This window comes from Anabrus simplex, chromosome 1 (genome assembly GCF_040414725.1).
Source record: "Anabrus simplex isolate iqAnaSimp1 chromosome 1, ASM4041472v1, whole genome shotgun sequence".
NCBI lineage: Eukaryota > Metazoa > Arthropoda > Insecta > Orthoptera > Tettigoniidae > Anabrus > Anabrus simplex.
Window position 1 is genome coordinate 1,223,430,111 of NC_090265.1, and position 25,190 is coordinate 1,223,455,300.

Consider the following 25,190-nt stretch of genomic DNA (forward strand, 5'->3'; position numbering starts at 1 on the left):
ACGGTCTATCCTGACGGAATGTGGCGTGTGGAAAGTTGGAGTTGAGTGTTGTGTGCCGTGAAGTTCGAGCTCTTCCGATGAGCATGCACCATTTCCTTGTCTGCTAAGGGGATTCTTCAGCTGGTGCGTACAAGTACTCTCAATAATACTTTTCCGCAGTGAGACTTAGTTGCACGGAGGTAGTTCCATGTTTTGAGTGAACAACGACAGTTGTTTTCGAATTGTAATGTTTTTTGACAGGAACAGCAAAACTGTACCTCAGGAATTTGCTGATACAATTCTGCGTGAAGCACATTCAAGAACCTGTACAGGGTGTTATATCGCATATAAACTTTTACTATTCTGAGAGGTGTAGGCGTAGCGTGCCTACCTATTATTCGGAGAAAAGCAAGTGTGTACTTTTGCATTTCTGTTGCTGTCGCGATCATAGCCACATGACCTCCGCTGTTATGAGGAACCCGAAACATAGGGACGTGATATTCTATTTCAAAAATACCACATTCACTGACCGGAATTCAAACTACGCTCACCCTGACGAAAAGCCAGTGACCAAGGCTATCGGCTATCATACTTCGGTATTGGGTTCAATTTCGGACCAGTCCAACCAGTTCAAGAATATTTCAACTCTGTACCGAGGGTTTCAACGGGGTCTACTCAGTCTCGTGAGACCAATTGAAGGGTTGTCTGATACGAGAGGCAACAGACCGATTAGTGGAAGCTTCATGTCTCGCTGATCATATTAAACTCCAATGCTTGCAGTCCATCATATGGGCAGCAGTCGTCTTCGCAGGCCAGGGGCCTTAGTAGTTTACATGAGCAGAGGGTTCAACATTTTTTACAACCTTATTTGAAAGACAAGAATGAATTTGAAATTGATCTTCATTATCTCTGTATCTATGTGCTAAACAGTACACAAAAGGAGAGGAAGGGAGTGAACGGGTAGTGCTGAAGGCAGAGTGTGTGTATAGCTATACATCCTCCACTGTGCCCATTTCAATCACAACAGTCCTGTAGTGGGCTGTCTACCTGCAGCAATGCGTTAAGCGAGGAGGTGGTCGGACGCCATGCTTTGTTTATATCGGGACACCATTTCTGTGCATGTGTGTGCACACACATTATCTTAAGAAGGATAGTCAACTAGGGCGATTTCTCGACGTTTGTACCGTGAACAAAGTGATGTGGTTTGAACATGTAAGTGGTACAGAGAGAAAGGAACTGTTGATAACTTGCCACACAGGTCGTCCAATGGCTACGACTGCACTCGATGATCGTTTTCTTCGAATTTTAGCTCGGAAGAACCGTGAAAGCAGTACCACCTTGCTGAATAATGTAATTCGGGCAGCTATGGGTCACCGAGTTTCAACTCAATCTGTGAGAAACAGGTTGCATGTGGCACAACTTCACACTTGACGTCCATGGTGTGGACCAGCTCTCAAACCTACACATCATGGGGCGCGTTAGGAAAGGGCCCCAAATTATGCTGAATGGTCTCTTCAGAATTGTCACCGAAGAGTTCGGCATAAGCTTTGTTCCTGACGATCGTCGGCGACGCGTTTGCAGGCAATCTGGTCAGGCTTCACTTCTCAGACACAGTCTCCAGCACGTGCAGCAAGGCGGTGGTCCCTTGATGTTTTGGGGCGGCATTATGTGAGGGCACCGTACACTACTCTTAGACATGCAGGGCAATGTCACGGGTATAAGATGCAGGGACGACATCCTCCGACCTATAGTGACACCGTATCATCAGTATTTTAGAGGAAAATTTGTCTTAATGGACGATATTGCGCGCATTTGTCGTGAGGTTCTCATTAATGATTTTCTTCGTGATCACGAATATCGCTCGACTAGAGTAGTCAGACATAAATCCTATCAAACATGCCTGGGATAAATTAGAGAAAGGTGTTCATGAACGTCATGACCACCAAGCACTCAGCGAGAACTACGCCCAGTTACCATTGTGGAGTGGAACATGAGACAATTTGGATCAACATTACCTTGATGAACTAGTAGACATTATGCCAAGACGAATACAGGCGTACATTAAAGCAAGGGGTCGTGTTAATCGGTATTAAATATGTCGCTGTATTGTTGTACAGGTCATCATTTTTGTTGATTTGTTGGTCAATAAGTAACTCTAGTATGGTACCTCTGAATGTCTCTTTTACTATTTTTGTAAAGAGTCAGGAACTCTTGGGTTCGAGGCTATGAAAACATTTTTTAATGTGTGTAATGAATTGTTACAAGTGAACGTAGTAATGGGGTAGCAAACGTGCAATATTCACGTTCGTACCGTCTAGTTCAAACTTATTAGATAATAAATTCCTTGGTTGGTACACAAAGAGTACTTCGAAGCGAGGTATGCCCAGTATTTCACTTAAAGTTTATTTGCTTTACGTCCCACTAACTACTTTGACTACTTTTCGAGTCCATTTAATCCTACTGTTTTTTCTTTAGTTAGAATGACGGAAGCAACTAGCTCACTCCTCACCGAGAGTGGTAAACATGAGCGTTTAATGCCTGAAAATTGCGTGGATGACGAACAAGCCACAAACCAAAGGAATCCATGAATTTCATTGCCGTTTTTCGATGATTACACAGAATTGAGAAACTTATGGCCTACAAGATCACCGGATATGATTTATTCAGATTTTCTCCTTCGGAACTAAGTAACAGTGTACGAATCATCCCGAGAGAACAGCAGGAATTAAGTCAATAATAGCACAGAATGTGTTGCGACGAGTTATTTTATGTTATGTTTGGATGTGGATAGGGAGCATTTATAACTTCTCCCTGACATGGCGCCCAATTTCCCCAAAATTGTGTCATCTCGAAAAACGGTTATGAAATTTATGGATTCGTTTTGTGTGGCTTGTTCATTATCAACTTTTCTCTGTAGTTCATCCATTTACAATGGCTTTCTGTTTTCAAATCGGAAGTTGCAGTTGTTCACTTTTTTAAAAATTTTCAATTTAGTTTACGTCGCACCAACACGGTCGCTTCCTTCTCACTCCTAGCCCTTTCCTTCCCATCGTTGCCATAAGACCTATCTGTGCCGGTGCGACGAAAAGCAAATTTAAAAAAAGTCTGGCTCCATGGCTAAATGGTTAGCACGCTGGCCTTCAATCCAAGGGGCCCCGGGTTGGATTCCCGGCTGGGACGGGGATTTTAACCTTCATTGGTTAATATTCCAATGGTTCGGGAGCTGCATGTGTTTGCCGACTTCATCACTAGAATTGTCCGCTTACATAGCGTCACGGTTAGTGTTATTAGCTGCCTCCTCGGGGGCCTGGGATCGATTCCCGATACTGCCAGAACTTGAAGACTGGCAGGAGGGCTGGTATGTGGATAAAGTTGTACATTCAGCTCATCTCCATTTGGGGTGTGCCTGAAAAGAGCTGCACTAACTCGAGAAGAAGACACGAATTCACTTTAGCATTAAAATTGATCACATAGCTAGAGCCCCATTCTCATAGATGCGCAGGCCGCCTATAGGAGTCAACTCGAAAGACCTGAACCGGGCTTCTCTGATGACCACACGCCATTATTACTTAATGCTTTCAAAGTACTTCATAGAAAGCAGTGGAAGAAGATACAGCGTGCTGGACTTGCAATATTTTAATCTTATTTTAATGACGGTTATTATAGTTTTAATAATAATAATAATAATAATTTAGTGTGGCTATTTATAGCCGAGTGCAGCCATTGTAAGACAGACCCTCCGATGAGGGTGGGTGGCATCTGCCATGTGTAAATAACTGCGTACTATTGTGATGGAGGATAGTGTTATGTGTGGTGTGTGAGTTGCAGGGATGTTGAGGACGGCACAAACACCCAGCCCCCGGGCCATTGGAATTAACCAATGAAGGTTAAAATCCTCGACCCAGCCGGGAATCGAACCCGGGAACCTCAGAACCGAAGGCCAGTACGCTGACCATTCAGCCAACGAGTCGGAAATAGTTTTAATGGGACTAACATATAGGTTATCGGCCCTTCATCCATTTATCTTCTCACTTGTATTCCGGACTATCAAGCTAGTGGTAAAAGCCTGAGCTGGGTGCCCGGTATCAATCAACCAGAAGTGGAGCGCTTACTGTTAAGACCAAGTTGGGGACAATTTCGAAATATATTAATTGAAAAGGACAAACACTCAGAGAGACGTATCACTCGACCTTGTATTGTGTGAGATTACCCTGTGTAGTGCAGATGAACCAATGATGATGACAACAGCAAGGAACTTTCACTTGCAATTACCAGCCTCTATAGTTTTAATAAGTGTTTATGTCGCTGAGAATGTTTTCAGATGAGAGCATGTGAAAGTGAGTCGCGTCTTCAAGGCATTCTCTTGTGTATAATCTTCAGAAAAAGTTGCAACATCTTTCAGCTGTTGTATGTAATACATTCTTCCTAAACGTTACTACACGGTTCGGTGTTGAAGCTACTCTCTCAGTCGCTCATTAAAGCTGTGGCCACACAGAAAGCTATGTTTTGTACGAGACTTGGCCGACATGTGCCATGGGTGAGCAGTGATGAATCCAACGATCAGCTATTGTTACTTTCCGTATGTAAGCAGAAATGGAAGTAGAGTGGAAGTAAGTAGAGTGGAAAACGACTGAAGAGGAATAGGCGTGCAATGGCACCTCGCAGCTAAATAGTCCAATGCGCATGCACTTGCTTACAGAGAACGAGGTTTGGCGAATATCATCATTTATACAGTAGTTACGTCATTATGTTAAAAATCATTTAAAGAGCCATTTTAAATAAGCGAATACTGCCCTGAATGGGAGGCAATAACACGAGATGTAACTAGAGTGGAAAATGACTGACGAGGAATAGGCGCGCAATGGCACCTCGCAGCTATATAGTCCAATGCGCACGTCCATCCAGCGCGCCGTTTTCCAGATATAGCCAAATAACATACAGTACATTCCGCGACGCTGCTAGGGAACAGAATGAACGTAGCGTAACGAACTCTGTGTGGTCAATCACAATATCAACGAAGGAACCTATTTTTCTGCTCGCATAGCGACCGTCGCGTACGTAGCACTCTGTGTGGTCGCACCTTTACTCCCGTCCTGGAGCGTGCAAGGGCATATTTTCTTCCGTGACGATTTTTGTTTAAGGAGGTGACTTCAGATCACTACACAAATACACGCACTTAGCGTAGCGTGGCTCATGACAGTTTTCATGGCCTTACATTCTAACTGAGATTGTACTGAATACTTGGATGTGAAGGATAATTTCCTTGGTATAAAGTGGAATAGCAATCAAGACCACTGGAATAATAATCACCTACGCAATCTTGGGTCGCCTTCGGGATCGCTAAATATCTAACATTAGTTGTTTAGAGATCACAAGTGTTATACGATATTTTTAAAGGAGATGTTTAGCAAATGTATTTCTTTCGAAACTTACAATTGAAGGATACCTATATCTTTAGTAGAAAGAGAATTGAAGATATTATTTACTGAAAAACACATATTGTTGGGAGATCAGAAGAATGTACACGCCCGGTGGGGCACGGGGCGAAGGGGTTTTCACCAGCAGAGCCAGTGACGCAATGGTTACCATAGCAACTCCGCTATTACCCAGGCGACTTTATATTATCTTCTACTGGCAGCTCTTCGCTCTTGTCAGTTGTAATCCAGCAAACTGCAAAGTGTGAATCAATGTATTCGTGTAGCTGATAGATAAGAGCCGATCTGTCTGGGCAGAACAGGAAGTTCATGCTTGTAGGCCACATTCCTCATTCTTGCATTCTTCTCATCTCTACACAGTACTCATTTTACCACAACTTCTTACCGATCACCCAGAGAGTTTGCCGTGCGATTAGGGTCGCGTAGCTGTGAGCTTGCATTCGGGATATAGCGGGTTTGATACCTACTGTCGGCAGCCCAGAATATGGTTTTCAGTGGTTTTCCGTTTCCACACCACACAAATGCAGGGACTGAACCTTAATTAAGGCCACGGCCACCTCCACTGTTGGCAGCGCTGAATATTGTTTTCCATGGTTTCCCATTTTCACACCTGGCAATTAAGGGCACGGCCGCTTCCTTCCCACTCCTAGGCCTTTCCTATCTCATCGTCGCCATAAGACTTATCTGACCGAGCTCGATAGCTGCAGTCGCTTAAGTGCGGCCAGTATCCAGTATTCGAGAGATAGTAGGTTCGAGCCCCACTGTCGGCAGCCCTGAAAATGGTTTTCCGTGGTTTCCCATTTTCACACCAGGCAAATGCTCGGGCTGTACCATAATTAAGGCCACGGCCGCTTCCTTCCCACTCCTAGCCCTTCCCTGTCCTATCGTCGCCATAAGACCTATCTGCGTCGGTGCGACGTAAAGCAAAATAAAAAAAAAACTTATCTGTGTCGGTACGACGTAAAGCAAATTGTAATATAATATATGTAAGCAGCTTAGTTACTTCCTGTACCCATAGATTGTTGTCAGTCCGCAATCGAGGCCAAGGAACAGCACAAGAAATTTATTTATTCATTTTTAATTATAGGAACTAAGGACTTTTGTAATAATAATAATGTGTGTTTTACGACCCATCAATTATTTCTGTTGAAGAGTCACCGAAAGGCTGAAATTTTGCCCAGAAGAGGTTTTCCTTGAATGTGCCAGTGAATCACCTGACATGGATCTCCGAATTTTAAGCACTCCTGAATACCAGCTAACAAGGCCGATATTTGATCTCGCAGCCATTTCCATGGAAGGCAGGTGGCAAACCAGTTATACTATGCAGCCAGTATATTTAAATGGAAATTGCTGGTATCCATTAGTCTGACATATCATGAAATGAATCCCGTGGGCTCCAAATCGAATATACAGATTCCTTGCTTAACGTTCGAAATTTTACAACTGTAAATAGTTATAACATGTAGATTAGAATTCTATTGGAATTATGCCTCTCTTTCTTCTCTCTCCGTGTAGGTGTGGTACATACTGTATATACAGTGGTATAACGCTGATCAATTTGTTGGCTATCACCTTCATATAAAAAACAGGCCATTAATTTGTCGGTTATCACCTTCATATCAAACACAGGCTATCAATATGTCGGCTATCACCTTCACTTCAGACAAGGAGTATTAATATGTCGGCTAACACCTTCATATGAAACAGGGACTATCAATATGTCGGCTATCACCATCATATCAAACAGGGACTATCACTACGTCGGCTATCACTTTCATATCAAACAAGGACTATCAATACGTCGGCTATTACCAACGTATTGAACCCAAGGTCATGGGTTCAGTATCAAGCAGGGACTATCAATACGTCGGCTATCACCATCGTATCAAACAGGGACTATCCATATGTCGGCTATCACCTTCATATCAGACAGGGACTATCAGTATGTCAGCTATCACCACCGTATCAAACAGGGACTATCAATACGTCGGCTATCACCATCGTATCAAACAGGGACTATCCATACGTCGGCTATCACTTTCATATCAAACAAGGACTATCAATACGTCGGCTATCACCATCGTATCAAACAGGGACTATCACTACGTCGGCTATCACCTTCATATCAGACAGGGACTATCAATATGTCGGCTATCACCATCATATCAAACAGGGACTATCAATACGTCGGCTATCACTTTCATATCAAACAAGGACTATCAATATGTCGGCTATCACCTTCATATCAGACAGGGACTATCAGTATGTCAGCTATCATCACCGTATCAAACAGGGACTATCAATACGTCGGCTATCACTTTCATATCAAACAAGGACTATCAATACGTCGGCTATCACCATCGTATTGAACCCAAGGTCATGGGTTCAGTATCAAACAGGGACTATCACTACGTCGGCTATCACCTTCATATCAGACAGGGACTATCAATATGTCGGCTATCACCATCATATCAAACAGGGACTATCAATACGTCGGCTATCACTTTCATATCAAACAAGGACTATCAATATGTCGGCTATCACCTTCATATCAGACAGGGACTATCAGTATGTCAGCTATCATCACCGTATCAAACAGGGACTATCACTACGTCGGCTATCACTTTCATATCAAACAAGGACTATCAATATGTCGGCTATCACCTTCATATCAAAAAAGGACTATCAGTATGTCGGACATCACCTTCGTATTAAACAGGGACTATCAATATGTCGGCTATCACTTTCATATCAAAAAAGGACTATCATTATGTCAGCTATCACCTTCATATCAGACAGGGACTATCAGTATGTCAGCTATCATCACCGTATTAAACAGGGACTATCAATATGTCGGCTATCACTTTCATATCAAAAAAGGACTATCATTATGTCAGCTATCACCTTCACATCAAACATAGACTTCATATCAATGTTATTGTTATGCTCACGTAACCTTGGTACCTAGTCTGGGAGTGACCTAAAGCGCGATTTTTCGCAGATAATTTCGCAAATTTTAGGTCAGAAATTAAATGTAGTTGGAAATACGACAGGCCACTCTGAGAATATTTGTGCAAAGTTTAATAGAATTCCGCCCAGCTGTTTTAGCAGAGCGCGTAAAGCATCATACACAACCTCCTGTTCAATACAGCACGGAGTTCAAATATGTACGGAAGACGAAGACGGATGTTTCGAGGGACCAACTACAGGAAAAATACGTAATAATGTTTCTTTCACGCCCCACGAACTACTTTTCTGGTTTTTGGAGACTCTGAGGCGCTGTAATTATCTCCCTCAGGAGTTCTTTTACATGCCGGTACAACCGGCCTGAACCGGGATCATATCCAGAAACTTGAACTCAGAAAATCAGCGCTCTGTCATCTTAGGTAGGGAATGAACTTAATCCGAAGCAGAAAACAATGGAAAACCATATCACTTCTCATTTACAATGCAAATTACCTGTGTGATGCCTGTATTTTCTATGGTAGCTGATGGTGTAATCGCTGTGCATCACTCGATTATAGATTCGATACGCCTGCTTGCAAGAGATTTGAGTTTTAAACGTAACAATTTCTTTTCTGAATAATTAATTTATTTGCGTAGTGGCACTGCCATTATTTTTACTCATGTTCTTTTATTACAATCAGTTAAACGCCGATGAAAATCCTTTCCTGTACGGCAAAATAGATCACATAACCGTAAATAACATACAGTAGTATTGAATTGCAATAGCTTTTCAGTTCCTTCACAATATGCACTCTAGTCTATAATTATTCTTTCTTAGTTGTTCAGCTGTTACAAACGGCAGTATGTGGCTATTGTTACAATTATCCAATAGCTCCGCCCCGTCTCAATGAGTTCTTATGCAATGAACAGCCAAGAAGTATGTCGGTCACGGCTTCAAACAGAATTCATTCTTGTGAAAATCATACATTTATAGGTGATTATTTACGCTATGCCTTCGTAATCTAAGCATACCTCTGTGGACCTAATGCTAGTTATTTGTACCAATTTACTCTTCGAGGTTTACTGGCAGAGTAAGACCTTGAAATACATTAGCCTTATGATATTAACCTCAATTCGCTCCGGGGGACTGTGACATAATTTCCTAAAACTGATTCATATTAATTTTTCCTGAAAAGGTGTCACATCAATAATACGTATATTTCGTATATTGAATCTTCAGTCAGGATTCTTGTCAGATCCCCAACAATTATACCATCAGCTTTCACAATAATCTTAGAAGAAGACTGTGGCACGTGTCATCCTTGCGCCTGCGAAATTTGCTATGTGATAACGTTGTCGGAGAAATACTGTCCCGCAGCACGTATGCCATGAACGAAAATTCCTTCAGGTAATCGTTCAATATTGAACCTTGAAAAAATGAAAACCTACAACCTGTTTTCCAGTCAATGACCGGGTCAGGGATGGAATGAATGAAGCCCCCAACTTGCGGCGAGGATATGAACTGTGCCGGCTGCCGAAGCCTGTCGCACTCCTCTGGGGCAATATGGAACCTTATATGATATAAACTTACAGGCCAGACTTCTAAGCAGAAATATTTCACATGGCGGTTTCGTAGACACAATGACGATATAGCCCATTTTAGCCTAGCCGAGTATTCCGTTACGTTGACCACGTGGTACTCCAATATCTGTAGGCACGTGGTCAACGTAACGGAATACTCGGCTTATTTCTTGACTGTCTCTGATAATAAATAGCTCCTCAGATGGCCTCATAAGGTACAGTGAGCCCCGTTACAGTCTTCAATCCAGAAGTGAAATACCTGGACTAGCCTGAAATCGAACCAGAAGTCTCCAGATGAGTCGAAGCCATACCAGCCCTGTACCACGGAGTTGAACACAGAAATCTCCAGTGTCACCAAAGAGGCATGCCAGGAGAATAAAAAGTGATGTAGGTTGCCGTTTCTTTCCGCTCCGTTGGAATGAGTGGTTCAGACGGTAGAACCCTGGTCCTGGCCTTTGGAGACCACGGTCACGGGTTCGATACCAGCTTATTCGGGTGGTAGTTGAAGGTGCTCAAATACATCACTCTCATGTCGGTAGATTTACTGGTTAATGCCTTCGCGGTTCGAATCACGATCAATGTATGTGGGGTTATTGAAACTAAAAGTCACGTCCTTATGGTTCGAATTCTGCTTAAAACTTGAAACTCCATGGCTATGATCACGAAATCAATAATCAGTAAAACTACAAGCTTCCTTTGACTCTACAAACTACACATTCGGGTCACACATCAAGGGGCCCGCGTCGGCCTACGTAAAGAGTGGTATTACAAGCATTATTCACGCGTTGATGCCCTACGTTAAGAGAGTTCTGTGTTCGATTCTCGATCAGGACGGTGATTTAGTCGCATATGGTCAATTCCTCTGGCTTGGAGACCGGGCGTTTCTTTTGTCTCAATACGTACTTCTTAATTTGCACACCACACTGACAAACACCACAGGAACATGTGATAGTTCAATATCATTTTACATAAGGTTAGCTTTAGAAAGACATCCGGATGTAAAACTAGCCCATTTTCGTGAAGTAGTGGAGAAAGAAGACACATATTCGTTTCAACTGAAAACTGAATCGAAGTATAATTTATAAACTACTCTAGTTTAAAATATTAAAGCTCCTTAGGAGTTTTCAATCGTGAAATGACCAGTGGTTCGCTCCGATGTGGCAGTAGGCTCATTAATTGATAAACTTAAATTATTATGGTTTCCTTCTGCGAAACTATTGTTTGTGTCGGCCCCGTGGTGTACGGATAGCGTGCTTCCTCTTACCCGGAGGCCCTGGGATCGATCCCCGGCCAGATCATAGATTTTTACTTGGATCTGAGGGCTGCTTCGCGGTCCACTCAGCCTACGTGATTAGAATTGAGGAGCTATCTGACGGTGCGATAGCGGCCCCTGTCTAGAAAGCCAAGAATAATGGCTGAGAGGACTCGTCGTGCTGACCACATGACACCTAGCAATCTGCAGGATTTCGGGCTGAGCAGCGATCGCTTGGTAGGCCAAGGCTCTTCAAGGGCTGCAGTGCCATGGGGTTTGGTTTGCATATTATTGTTTATATTGTACTGATTATTATTCGATACTAGCACTGGTTTCGGCAGGAGAACTAGATCCTCATTGACAGGTGCACACTGTTAGTAATTGAGAGTAAGTCACCATACCAATGTTGTTATTGTGAGTGGGTGCATCAGCATAAATTCAAAACACACGTAAGTACAGAATGAACATTGTAATATGTATGCCTCGTTGCTCTACGTAATGGAGTAAGAACAGTAATGGCATACAGCTTAGCCTACTTGTCGAAAGTTTCAAGGCCAAGTGTACGCAGTGTTATTATATTAAAGGAATTTCCCTTTCAGAATGATGACATTAAATGGAAATTTTCCATTCCTTCGACGAATATTCCTACAATGGAATACAATTTTAGCTTTAAGTATTACCATTAACTAATGAGAAGGTTTACATTTAAATTTCATCTTATGATAAAATGTTTCGTTTACTGTTGCTGAATACATTCGCCTCATCGAACGACTTTGCCACGCGGTTTGAGTCACTTAGCTGTGAGCTTTCATTCCGGAGATAGTAGGTTTGAACTCCTCTGTCGGAAGCCCTGAAGATGGTTTTACATGGTTTCAGTAAATAAAATCAGCCAATCATCAGTGGTCTGCATTTAGGGCTGTCATCCAGGTGGCAGATTCTCTATCAATTGTTTACCTATTCTTGAATTATTTCAAAGAACTTGGGAATTCATCGAATATTTCCCTGGATAAATTATTCCAGTCCCATTATTGCGTTCATATTTTCACGCCAAACAAATGCATCTTAATTAAGGCCACGGTCGCTTCCTTCACAATCATAGACCTGTGTCTGTCTCATCATCACGCTAAGTCTATCTGTGTCCGTGTGTCGTAAATAAAAAACGAATATTTATATGGCAGATATTGGAGAGATACGTGGTGAACGTCGCATCATCCTCACCCATACTGCTTAGGTTTCGAGACCGAATCCACTGCCTCTTACATCGCAGCTCCTCAGTGTTCTCACGTTCCAGTCCTTAGTCGAGAATTAAAATCCTTAAATTGGCCGGCAGTCGAACCTAGGACTTCCATGTAAGAGGCAGGTACGCCGTCTCACCTCATGGGGCTACGCTTTAACAAGACATGGTCTTGGACTACAACTGTATCGTGTACTTATCAAATGCCCGTCTCACAGTTCCCTGCGAGATATAACGTTTTCCCTAATTGTCGGAGATTTCTCGCCATCTGCAGGAAAATCCTTGTGATTAAGACATAAGAAGGAAGGATTATCCATTCCCGAAATAACTTCATAGTAATGCATGGACAATAAGAATGATAAAATATAATAATAATAATAATAATAATAATAATAATAATAATAATAATAATAATAATAATAATACTAATAATAATAATAATAACTCCGTGCTTAGTAGCTCGGACGGTAGAGCGCTGGCCGTCTGAGCCCAACTTGGCACGTTCGATCCTGGCTCAGTCCGGTGGTGCTTGAAGTGCTCAAATACGTCAGCTTCGTGTCCGTATATTTGCTGGCACGTTACGGAACTCCTGCAGGACAAAATTCCGGAACTTCGGCCTCTCCGAAAACCGTAAAGTATTTAGTGGAGCGTAAAATCATAAAAATTAATAATAATAATAATAATAATAATAATAATATTAAAACCGAGCGAGTTGGGTACGCAGTATAGGCCAGGTAGCCGTAAGCTTACGTTCTGAAGATATTGGTACGAGTCCAAGCCCTTTTTTATTCCGTTGCCGCCAAAACATAAGTCTGTGCGACGTTGAGCCACTACCAAAGAAAATTTTCTAAGTGAATGATTAAGCCCTAAGCCCTATATAAAACTTTCTGCGTCAGTTTATAAACTATCTGTCATCTTGCTCTCTTCTCCATAGTTCATATTAAGTAAGAATCTGAGGTCGACCTAGTGATGCAAGAGAGGGACGTAATTCACTTGTCCACAGAACGGTCACAATTCGCAACGCTCTATTAATCTGACTCTGTCACAAATATCGTGATCGCTATAAAAGAGTTTCCGCTGTGAAGTAATCTGACGGTAGTGAAAGTGACCGTATTCCAGAGGAGTGCTATACCGATTGATGTGGTGCTGCAATAACCGGGTCTTAAGAACCTCACGAAATATAACATTAGAGTTTGGCTCTTCGGTACAAAATGTACTTTACACACACACAACAGATGAAAGAGGAGATGTTATAAAATCAGAGTGCTTGTATTTATGGAAATATTAAATATCTTTGAAAGCTGCACGCACATTTCAAGAAACTTAAATGTATTTCATATGACAAGAAATAAATCTTCGTAAAAGGAAGTGATTTATTTCTTGTCATATGAAATACATTTAAGTTTCAAAGTATCACCAATCGATCATACTAAATATCAAAATAACAAAACAGATTGTTGTGAATATTGATCTTCAATTTTCAGAACTGAGAACTAGATACACAGCTCCTCGGCGACAGCTTATGCGAGTCGGTGACCACTTACTGTATTATAACCAAGAAAACATTCCTGTAAGTGCTGTAAATACATAAGGCATCTGTAATAATAATAATAATAATAATAATAATAATAATAATAATAATAATAATAATAATAATAATAATAATAATAATAATAATAATAATACCGAACTCGATAGATGCAGTCGCTTAAGTGCGGCCAGTATCCAGTATTTTTGAGATTGTGGGTTCGAACCCTACTGTTGGAAGCCCTGAAGACGGTTTTCCGTAGTTTCCCATTTTCACACCAGGCAAATGCTGGGTCTGTACCTTAATTAACGCCACGGCCGCTTCCTTTCTTCCCACTCCCAGACCTTTCTGTCCCATCGTCGCCATAAGACCTATCTGTATCAGCGCGACGTAAATCACCTAGTAAAAAGGGTTATATTTTGGAAGAAGAAGAAGAAGAAGAAGAAGACGAAGAGGCCGAATAATAATAATAATAATAATAATAATAATAATAATAATAATAATAATAATAATAATAAGCCGTCAGACCAAAGTAACAAGTTAAAACGTACTCTTTAACTGGACATAACGAATAAATAAATAAATAAATAAATAAATAAAGAAAGAAAGAAAGAAAGAAAGAAAGAAAGAAAGAATAATAACTTCATTTACAGTATAATTTCAAGACGGCGATCTCACTAAACGCAAGCCAGACCTGATAAATGCATAATGGCAAGGGACACTCCTCCGACGGTTTGCATAGAGGCTGACTCAACAGTAGCAGTAATAACCACTCTTGCTATCAATTCGTTTCTCATAATGGATTTTATGATCGTTTAACATGCGTCCCTGTTTTTAAATAGCCAGCTTGCTTCCACAGAATGAATACTGATAAATCGACCAAGAGAATTACATCTGAGGACGGAAACGAGACAGATTGAGTAGAATACAAGGGAGAATTCTACTATTACACGGAAAAAAATCAGTTAAACCATTTAAGATAACTGCGTTTGCTGGCAAGACTTAGTGCTTACAGCGCATGATGTCTTTTAATGTGGGCTAGAACGAATTCGTTACTTTCATTGACCTGTCTTACTATCATCCTTAGCTTTGATTATATGAAAGTGACTAAGGTATGAGCGATGTTAGTAATAGCATTACAGGACGAGTTGGCCGTGTGGTTAGGGGCGCGCAACTGTGAGCTTGCATCTGGGAGATAGTGGGTTCGAACCCCACTGTCGGCAGCCCTGAAGATGATTTTCCGTGGTTTCTCATTTTCACACTAGACAAATACTGGGGCTGTACCTTAATTAAGGCCACGGCCGCTTCCTTCCCACTCCTAGACCTTTCCTGTCCCATCGTCGCCATAAGAGTTATCTATCGGTGCGACGTGAAACAAATTATAAAAATGCAAAAGAAAGCAGTCATCTCCATACAGGCCATGAAGGCCCTTGGAGGGGTGGAAGGTAAAGGCTTCCACTATCCGTAACCTCGCCACTTGATGGGGTAAAGTGGTTAGCTCTACGCCGGGCCGCCTTTGCCCCTAGGAATTAACCTGGTACTCATTTTTGGTGTAGGTTGGTGAACCTCACGGCCATGTGCACCTCCGGAAGTGGAAATCTCGTTTCTTAAATGTTACGACTTCCTGACAGGGATTCGAACCCACGTCCTTCCGGGCGAACAGGGCACGCCTTTACCGCCTCAGCCAGGCAGCCCCTATATTTTAATAAAGGAATGAAAAGAACATACGTGTAGACTACAATGAGAGTTTTGAATACGTTCGACCTTCACAACATTTCAGAATTACATACCGTAATTAGACAAAAACGCCTCTGTGGTGTAGTAGTTAGTGTATTTAGCTGCCACCCCCGGAGGCTCGGGTTCGATTCCAGGCTCTGCCACGAAATTTGCAAAGTGCTACGAGGGCTGGAACGGGGTCCACTCAGCCTCGGGAGGTCAACTGAGTAGAGGTAGGTTCGATTCCCACCTCTGCCATCCTGGAAGTGGTTTTTTGTGGTTTCCCACTTCTCCTCCAGGCAAATGCCGGGATGGTACCTAACTTAAGGCCACGGCCGCTTCCTTCCCTCTTCCTTGTCTATCCCTTCCAATCTTTCCATCCCCACCAAGGCCCCTGTTCAGCATAGCAGGTGAGGCTGCCTGGGCGAGGTACTGGTCATTCTCCCCAGTTGTATCCCCCAACCCAGTGTCTCACGCTCCAGGACACTGCCCTTGAGGCGGTAGAGGTGGGAATCCTCTCTGAGTCCGAGGGAAAAACCGACCCTGGAGGGTAAGCAGATTAAGAAAGAAAAAATTAGACAAAAAATAGTCTTCAGAAACGGCTTCTTCCTCCTCAAATCCCTTTTAGTTCGGTTAACCAATGTTGTACTGTACTAGTATTTGACACTGACAAAGTCAGACCTAAGAATGTAGATGTCAGCAAAAGAAAGGAATGGGCCACGAAGGGCGTGAGTATAAAGAACTCCTTATGCCTCGCAAATCGAATATCGCTGAGTTTGAAAAAGAATGAGCTTGAACCAGAAAGATTCCACAGAAATATGAACGCGAGAAGCCTCGCAGAGGTAAATTGAAGCAAAGTCAGACAAAGCTGTCGTCACAAACGCATGCCTCCAGTCTGAGATCCCTTGGGACTGTTTCGGCAGGCAGGGTGTTCTGATGAGTTGTTCTCTCTCCATACTCATAGTGGAACTTAAATTACAAATCCCTGTCACTACCATAAATCGAATGTGGATGCTTCAGGTTAGGAAACTAATAATTTTACCCAGGAAGCAAGACATAAAATGAGTTCCATCTTTTAGTTTTTCTGATTATTGGAGGCCCCCCTGTGAAATAGTGGTGTGGTAAGTACCTACATGCAAATGTAAGAAACGATAAGGGGAAATCACACAAACGGGATTGTAAATGAGGGTTATAGATCTCTTCATATGGTTATGAGGGTATTGTTGTAAGGATGTAAAGGAGGGGACATAAAAATCACTGGTAAGGTCACAAGTATGGTCCAAGTGTACGGGACCCTCAACAGGATTACTTGATCTGAAACCTGGAAAACATCCAAAGAAAAGCAGCACGTTTTGTTCTAGGAGATGTCCGACAACATAGTAGTGTTACGAAAATTTTGCAAACTTTGGACTAAAAAGACTTGAGACTAAAGGAGACGAGCTGCTCGACTAAGTGGTACGTTCCTAGCTGTGAGTGGAGATGTGGCGTGGATTGAGATTAGTAGACGAATAAGCTTGTGTTGAGTTTTTAAAGGTAGGAAAGATGAAGATAAAGTTGGAATTCAAAAGGACACAGTAGGGCATATATTCATTTTATAGGAAGAGGAATTAGGGATTGGAATAATTTACCACGGGAGATGTTCGATAAATTTCCAAATTCTTTGGAATTATTTAAGAAAAGGGTAGGTAAACAGCAGATAGAGAATCTGCCACCTGGGACACTGCCCTGAACGCAGATCAGTGGTGATTGATTCATTGACGACTGATTGACAGCATCCGCCTCTGGATTCCAAGATCACAGCAGTCCGATTCTTGAAGGGTGAAAAAACAACACGCGGGGCGTCGTTATTTAAAACATATCTGGTGAAACAACGTTGTTTCCACGACAAAATTAATTAATAATCAAGAGTTCCTTTTTATCTACTATTTGGTAGAGTAAAACAAAATCAAAATTGACTGGTAGATAATCTAAATGACCTCAGATCAAAATGCCTGAACACTTTAGTTGAGCCCACAAGGTTAATAATTTTACTGATATTCTTGAGGGAAGAAAGTATTATATTGAGGCGTAAGTTATGGGGTAAACCACCGTTATACTGAAGCGAATGTGATATTTACCTCATTTTGTGACATATGACTTATTGTAGAAAGTACTGCATCTTCTGCGAGATATAATTTACCGGTTTAGTAATAACACTTCCTTTCATCTTCGCTTTAATTCCAGTGAAACTATTAATTTTCCCTTCGCTCCTCTTCGGCAGAAACAAAGGTGATATAATCAGTTCGTTGAACCAACTGAGCCTCTGTGGTGTAGTGGTTAGCGTGATTAGCTGCCACCCCCGGAGGTCCGGGTTCGATTCTCGGCTCTGCCACGACATTTGAAAAGTGGTACGAGGGCTGGAACGGGGTCCACTCAGCCTCGGGAGGTCAACTGAGTAGAGGTGGGTTCGATTCCCACCTCAGCCATCCTGGAAGTGGTTTTCCGTGGTTTCCCACTTCTCCTCCAGGCGAATGCCGGGATGGTACCTATCTTAAGGCCACGGCCGCTTCCTTCCCTCTTCCTTGCCTATCCCTTCCAATCTTCCCATCCCTCCACAAGGCCCCTGTTCAGCATAGCAGGTGAGGCCGCCTGGGCGAGGTACTGGTCATACTCCCCAGTTGTCTCCCCGACCAAGAGTCTGAAGCTCCAGGACACTGCCCTTGAGGCGGTAGAGGTGGGATCCCTCGCTAAGTCCGAGGGAAAACCGAACCTGGAGGGTAAACAGATGATGATGATGATGATGATGATGATGAACCAACTGTACGAATGTCCTCGGGCACAGCGTAAATCACGGCCAATACTTCTACCTTCCTCTCCATTTTATAACTGTTAGACTACGCGGCTTCAGCTCATTCCTTGAAGCTGAATTTTTTTTTAAAATTTCTGATTTCCTCATCAGCACCACATAGGCCTACTCATTTAGTACTTGAGGCTCGCTGTGCGTGGTAATTTGATAGACACTCGCTCCCATTTAAGTGCTGAATTATGTCAGTGCAATTACTTCTCTGATAAGGAATCCCTCTTCAGAACAAAATTCCAGCATTATTGGCATCATGTGGTAGTTTGATATGAGACCTGCATATTTGAATTATATTGAAGGATATAAACATTAGTGACTTAATAAATTTGTAAAGTAAAGATAACAAGAAAGGAACCAAAGTTGCCTGCATACAGCCCACAGGGGCAAATGGATAGAACTAAATAAAACTTCTATCGTAGGCGGAGTCCAGTTCCGTGGCTGAATGGTTAGCGTGCTGGCCTTTGATCACAGCGGACCCGGTTCGATTCCAGGCAGGGTCGAGAATTTTAACCATCATTAGTTAATATCGTTGGCACTGGGGCTGGGTGTACGTGTTGTCATCATTTCAACCTCATCATGATGCGCAGGTCACCTACGGGTGTCAAATCAAAAGATCTACACCTGGCGAGCCGAACATGTTTTCGGACACTCCCAGCACTAAAAGCCATACGCCATTCCTATTTTTTTCTGGTATGCGGAAAAACAACACTGAAGTGTTTTTTAACTGTGTTGGTACAGTATGTGTTCAACATGTGTACCATTACGTGCCACACATTGTTCGTAACACCACTGAACATGTTGATGAACAGAACTTGCTATAAGGACAGAGAACATGACGTTACTTTCTCGCGTAATTCGGGAATATTTTAGGTGAGTTATTTGTTTTTAAAACAGTTCTTTAAACATGCCTCATATACAGACATCTGTGGGCGTTAGATCAGGGGAGCGGAGAGAGTACGGGAATGGAAGTCCATAACAAATAGGCAATCACCAAAATGTCGTTGTAGAAAGGTAAGTGACTCCTCCGCGGTGTAGGCTGTTGATCCATCTTACTGCAACCATTGTCCGGCTCCATGGCTAAATGGTTAGCGTGCTTGCCTTTGGTCACAGGGATCCCGGGTTCTATTCCCGGCAGGGTCGGGAATTTTAACCATAATTGGTTAATTTCGCTGGCACGGGGGCTGGGTTTATGTGTCGTCTTCATAATCATTTCATCCTCATCATGACGCGCAGGTCGTCTACGGGAGTCAAATCAAAAGACCTGCACCTGGCGAGCCGAACTTGTCCTCGGACACTCCCGGCACTAAAAGCCATACGCCATTTCATTTACTGCATCCATTGTCGTTGGAGAGATAAGTTTCTAGCGCGACAGAAACAGCGCACTACCTGATCCACTGTTTTCGGAATTTGTTTACAGTAGTATCTTCGACGAAATAATGGCCCAGTATTCCATGAACCGAGCTCGATAGCTGCAGTCGCTTAAGTGCGGCCAGTATCCAGTGTTCGGGAGATAGTAGGTTCGAACCCCACTGTCGGCAGCCCTGAAAATGGTTTTCCGTGGTTTCCCATTTTCACACCAGGCAAATGCTGGGGCTGTACCTTAATTAAGGCCAGGCCGCTTCCTTCCAACTCCTAGCCCTTCCCTGTCCAATCGTCGCCATAAGACCTATCTGTGTCGGTGCGACGTAAAGCAACTAGCAAAAAAGTATTCCATGACCGGATTCATAACACCTGTTGGAGAATTCATCCATGATTCTCGTTTGAGGTATCTGTTCTTGGGCACCCTGTTATCCTCCTTCGTCGACATACGACTTATTCCGTATGACCGAGCGAGTTGGCCGTGCGGTTAGGGTCGCGCAGCTGTGAGTTCGCATTCGGGAGATAGGGGGTTCGAATCCTACCGTCGGCAGCCCTGAAGATGGTTTTCTGTGGTTTCCCATTTAAGGCCATGACCGCTACCTCCCCCAATCCTATCCCTTTCCTCATCCTTCCGGAAACATTCGATGTGTTAGTGCGACGTTAAAACAAGTAGCCAAAATATCCAGTATGACATAACTTATCAACAATAGCTAATAATGTTCTTTTCTTTCGTGTCTCCTTATTGAATCCCTCCTCGTACTGTTCTTTAACGTGATGCAAAGTGACGCCCCTTCTATATTCTAGGACAAACACCTTCACCTCTGTTGTGAGTATCATAATTGCAGAAATCAACACAACACTGAATTCAAAATATTTCGAACTATTATATACTATAAATAAATACTTCCTTGCTAGAGAAACGCGGACAGCAGGTGAGCAATAACTGCAGTGTCGTATGTTTTGCTGCATATCGTACTATCGGTGACGTCAGTAGAAATAAGGGAAATGTTTGTATTAGACTAGGCTTTTTGCAATGAAATTAGGTAGGATGATCAACTAGCATATCACAAAGTTAATGGTAACAGTAGTTATGTCGTTAAATAGTATTTACATGCTGTAATTTTCCTAAACTTCGGTCCAGGCGTTCTGTATATGTAGAAGGCCTCGAAAGTTGACAAGTCATTTTGCTGTCTTCTTTGAGTACTATAAAAGAGAAGATAGTTCAAAAACAGTAGAGACCATGGTAATTTCTTTTTTACAATTGGCTTTACGTCGCACCGACACAGATAGGTCGTATTGCGACGATGGGACTTGAAAGGGTATAGGAGTGGGAAGGAAGCAGCCGTGGCCTTAATTAAGGCACACTCCCAGCATTTGCCTGGTGTGAAAATGGGAAACCACGTGAAACCATCTATAGGGCTGCCGACGGTGGGGTTCGAACCCACTATCTCCCGAATGCAAGGTCACAGCTGCGCGCACCTAGCCGCACGGTAAACTCACTCGGTCATGGTAAAATATTGTTAACTAGCAGTTACCGGTGGCTTCGCTTGCGTGGATTTCGTAATTTGATAAAAGTAATCGTTCCTCGGTACTGTAAAAAAAAAATGAAATGCTGTATAGCTTTTACTGCTGGGAGTGTCCGAGGACACGTTCGGCTCGCCAGGTGAAGGTCTTTTCGATTTGACGCCGTAGGCGACCTGCGCGTCGTGATGAGGATGAAATGACGATGAAGACGACACATATACCCAGTCCCCGTGCCGGCGAAATTAACCAACGATGGTTAAAATTCCCGACCCTGCCGGGAATCGAACCAGGGACCCCTATGGCCAGCACGCTACTCATTTAGCCATGGAGCCGGACCCTCGGTACTGTACTAAGACATTATCTGAAAATTCCTAAAGTATAAAAACTCACCGCTGAATTGAGTTTCATTTACCCCAGAAACTCTTTGTATGCACGTTTGTGGTATTGCCTTTCTTGCTGCTAAGATAACCATGCGACGTAGAACTGTACATGTGAGAAACAGTCTCCTCTCAAGTCGAAAGTAAATAAATAAATAAAATGTACGTTTGTTTATTTTTAAAAGAAATTTCAAATACGTATTTCCACGTTTGTAACATCTTCAATTTTCGAGATATACTGTAAGTATATCCATAAAAATAATTCATCCGGCCCCGCGGTGTAGGGGTAGCGAGCTTGCTTCTTACCTGGAGGCCCCGGGTTCGATTCCAGGCCAGGCCAGGGATTTTTACCTGCATCTGAGGGCTGGTTCGAGGTCCACTCAGCCTACGTGATTACAATTGAGGAGTATCTGTCGGTGCGATGGCGGCCCCGGTCTAGAAAGCCAAGAATAATGGCTGAGAGGATCCGTCGTGCTGGCCACACGACATTTCGTAATCTGCAGGCCTTCGGGCTGAGCAGCGGTCGCTTGGTTGGCCATGGCCCTTCGGGGCTGTTGCGCCATGGTGTTTGGTTTCGTTTCATAAAATATAATTCGACCCCTTTATCAGTCCTTCCCCACCCGCACCCCCACTTATGTGGATTTTCTGAAAACAAAAGAATACGTCTTCCTTTATTTTTAAAGGAGATTCCAAATACAAACTTTCATGTCTGTAACATCTCTAGTTATTTTAGAAATAAGTATCTTCATCCAAAAATTCAACTAATTTTTCAATTCTTTTACCCCCTTAAGTAGATTTACCGAAAACAAAAGAATACGCGTTTCTTTATTTTTAAAGGAGATTCCAAAAGCATATTTCCACGTCTGTAACATCTTCGGTTTTTGAGATATAAGTATCATCTTAAAAAGAATTCAGATCCTTTTTCACACCCTCCCCCCGGATAAGTTGATTTCCCAAAAATTTCATTTCTTTATGTCCAGTAGTTTTGGCTCGGCGATGATGAATCTGTCAGTCAGTAATTAGAAAGAATGTCCAGTCTAAAGGTGTATACTTGGAACATTGTGTGGGAAGTTACGGTACTTAAAAATAGTAATTTGTTGGTGCTCTTTAAACAGAATGTGATGTATCGAAGGCATTGATTATAATGGAACGTGGTAGAAAGGATGATCAACTAAGTTTTCAGATCATCGTTATATGCCTGAAGATGGTGCACAAATTATCCGCATCGTGACAAAACGGGTGATCCTGATTGGGAATCAGGCAGTGTCCTCGTTTATGCTAATGAATGATTATATTAAAAATTCACGTTGATATGTAGATGAGCAACGTTTCATGCTGCATAATGTTTTTCCTTCCATTATGACGAAACACAATTATATAACTCGCTTTACATCGCACCGACACAGCTAGGTTGTTTGGTGACGATGGGATAGGAAATGGCTAGAAGAGGGCAGCAAGTGACCGTGGCCTTAATTAAAGTACAACCCCAGCATTTTCCTGGTGTGAAAATGGAAAACCACGGAAAACCATCTTCAGAGCTGCCGACAGTGGGGTGCGAACCCACTATCTCTCGAATGCAAGTTGAAAACAAGTATAAAAATCCTAATATTTTGATATATTCGTATACTGTAAATATTATAAAAATAGGTTTCTAGAGCGTAACATTCTGTTAGTGTTGTCAAGACCTCATTTTCTGTATGTGTTTAAATAACATGTCGCGTAGAGGAACTGAACTTTACGTCTACAAGGAAAACCCGTGTCATTGACAGAAGACTTCAGCTATCTGCGTTCAGTGGTGGAATCTGCAATCTGGCTGGTAAAAATGGAGAGCAACTACGAGAGTTCTGTTTGACATGAGCTTACTACCAAACCTCAAGAGTATGAATCGTCCTGTCTGCCAATGAGAAAAGCCTCTGAAAAAATTTGGAGGTGGCAGAAATGAAAATACTGGGATGTGTGCACCGTGTGTCAAGGGAGGATAGAACCAGAGGTGAAACTACTGCATACAGGACTGTGTAAAGGTGACTATTGTTAAAGACAAGATCTAGGAATCGAAACTAAGATTATTTGGCTACTTCTCGTGGAGAGGAAGTGACCATATGGAAAGACGCCTTTTAGATATGCCTCCTCCTGGAGCAGAAGAATAGTATAGGCCCCGTAAGCGATGGAAAGACTCTTTGTAAGATTATGAAAGAGCTGTCGGTATATTTATGCAGTGCAATCATCATGAGCTTAATACTCTGAGCCACCCCGCTAATTTTCAGGAAGTAATTCGAACACTACCGTTAATTTTACACAAATCATCATCACCATTTAAATTTAAATCCACGTAAATTTAATTGAAATCTATGATATCCAGCCTGAACTGTTCTCTTGAAAGTGGGGTTCAGTGGTTAGTTCTAAATTCAGCTTTCTCTATCTACTGAAATGGATCTGGTATTTCTGACGTAGGCTGACTCCTGTGGGTGGGGGACGCAGACGAAGAATACACCCACGGTATCCCCTGCCTGTCGTAAGAGGCGACTAAAGGGGGCGAGCAAGGGATGATTGAATTAGGACCATGAGACTACTTGTAATTACTACCATCACGCGGGGATCTCCATGGGTCGCCTTTACTTGCGAATAGTACCACTATGTCAGGTACACAATACGTTTGTGATTAGTAGCAACAGTGTGTGAATCAGGATGGGTTTTACAGTACCCGTGATTGGTACCGCTACATGCTGAACAGCACGGGTTTACATTGCCTGTAATTAGTACCACTAGGCCTATATGAACGACACTGTGGGTCTGCGTTGCCTATGATTTAATACTCACTATGTGGGGAACACCATAGGTTTGTGTTGTCTGTAAGTGGTGCCGCAATGCAAGAAACACCATAAGTCTGCGTTACATGTGCCTGTTACATTACCTGTGAGTAGTACCATGATGTGTGGAATACCGCGAGTCTATGCTACTTCTGATTAGTACCGCAATATGTCAAATACTATGGTTCTACTTTACTAGCGATAAGTACCATTATGAGGGGCTGGTGACCTGAATTCTGGACCCCTTTAAACAACAAGCATCATCGATTCAGGATTGTGCTTTAGAAGCAGTCCCTTGGTCAATGTATACTATTGTTTTATGCTAGTTTCTGGGAATGTGGGGCATTGCGGGTCGGATCCACTGATTGTTTTAAATTCATATTCATCCATTCATTCTTCATCACGTTTTAAATTCTGGTCAGTAGATGATTTTGAACTTTTAAATTGTCATTACATTCCGTCTCATTTCGTACCATTAGAGGCCGATGACCTAGATGTTAGCCTTCTTTAAACAACAAGCATCATCATCATCATCATCATCATCATCATCATCATCAATTTAGGCTGACGGGAAACCTAGAAACATGCGTATATCCAGAAGTAGGAGTAACAT

The 25,190-nt window shown here is 42.5% G+C and overlaps 1 protein-coding gene across 2 annotated transcripts in view; it reads right to left on the bottom strand.

The window, feature by feature from the left end:
* Positions 1-25,190, bottom strand: part of LOC136858211 (very long chain fatty acid elongase AAEL008004) — a 301,631-nt gene that overhangs the window by 208,646 nt on the left and 67,795 nt on the right. The window lies entirely within an intron of this gene.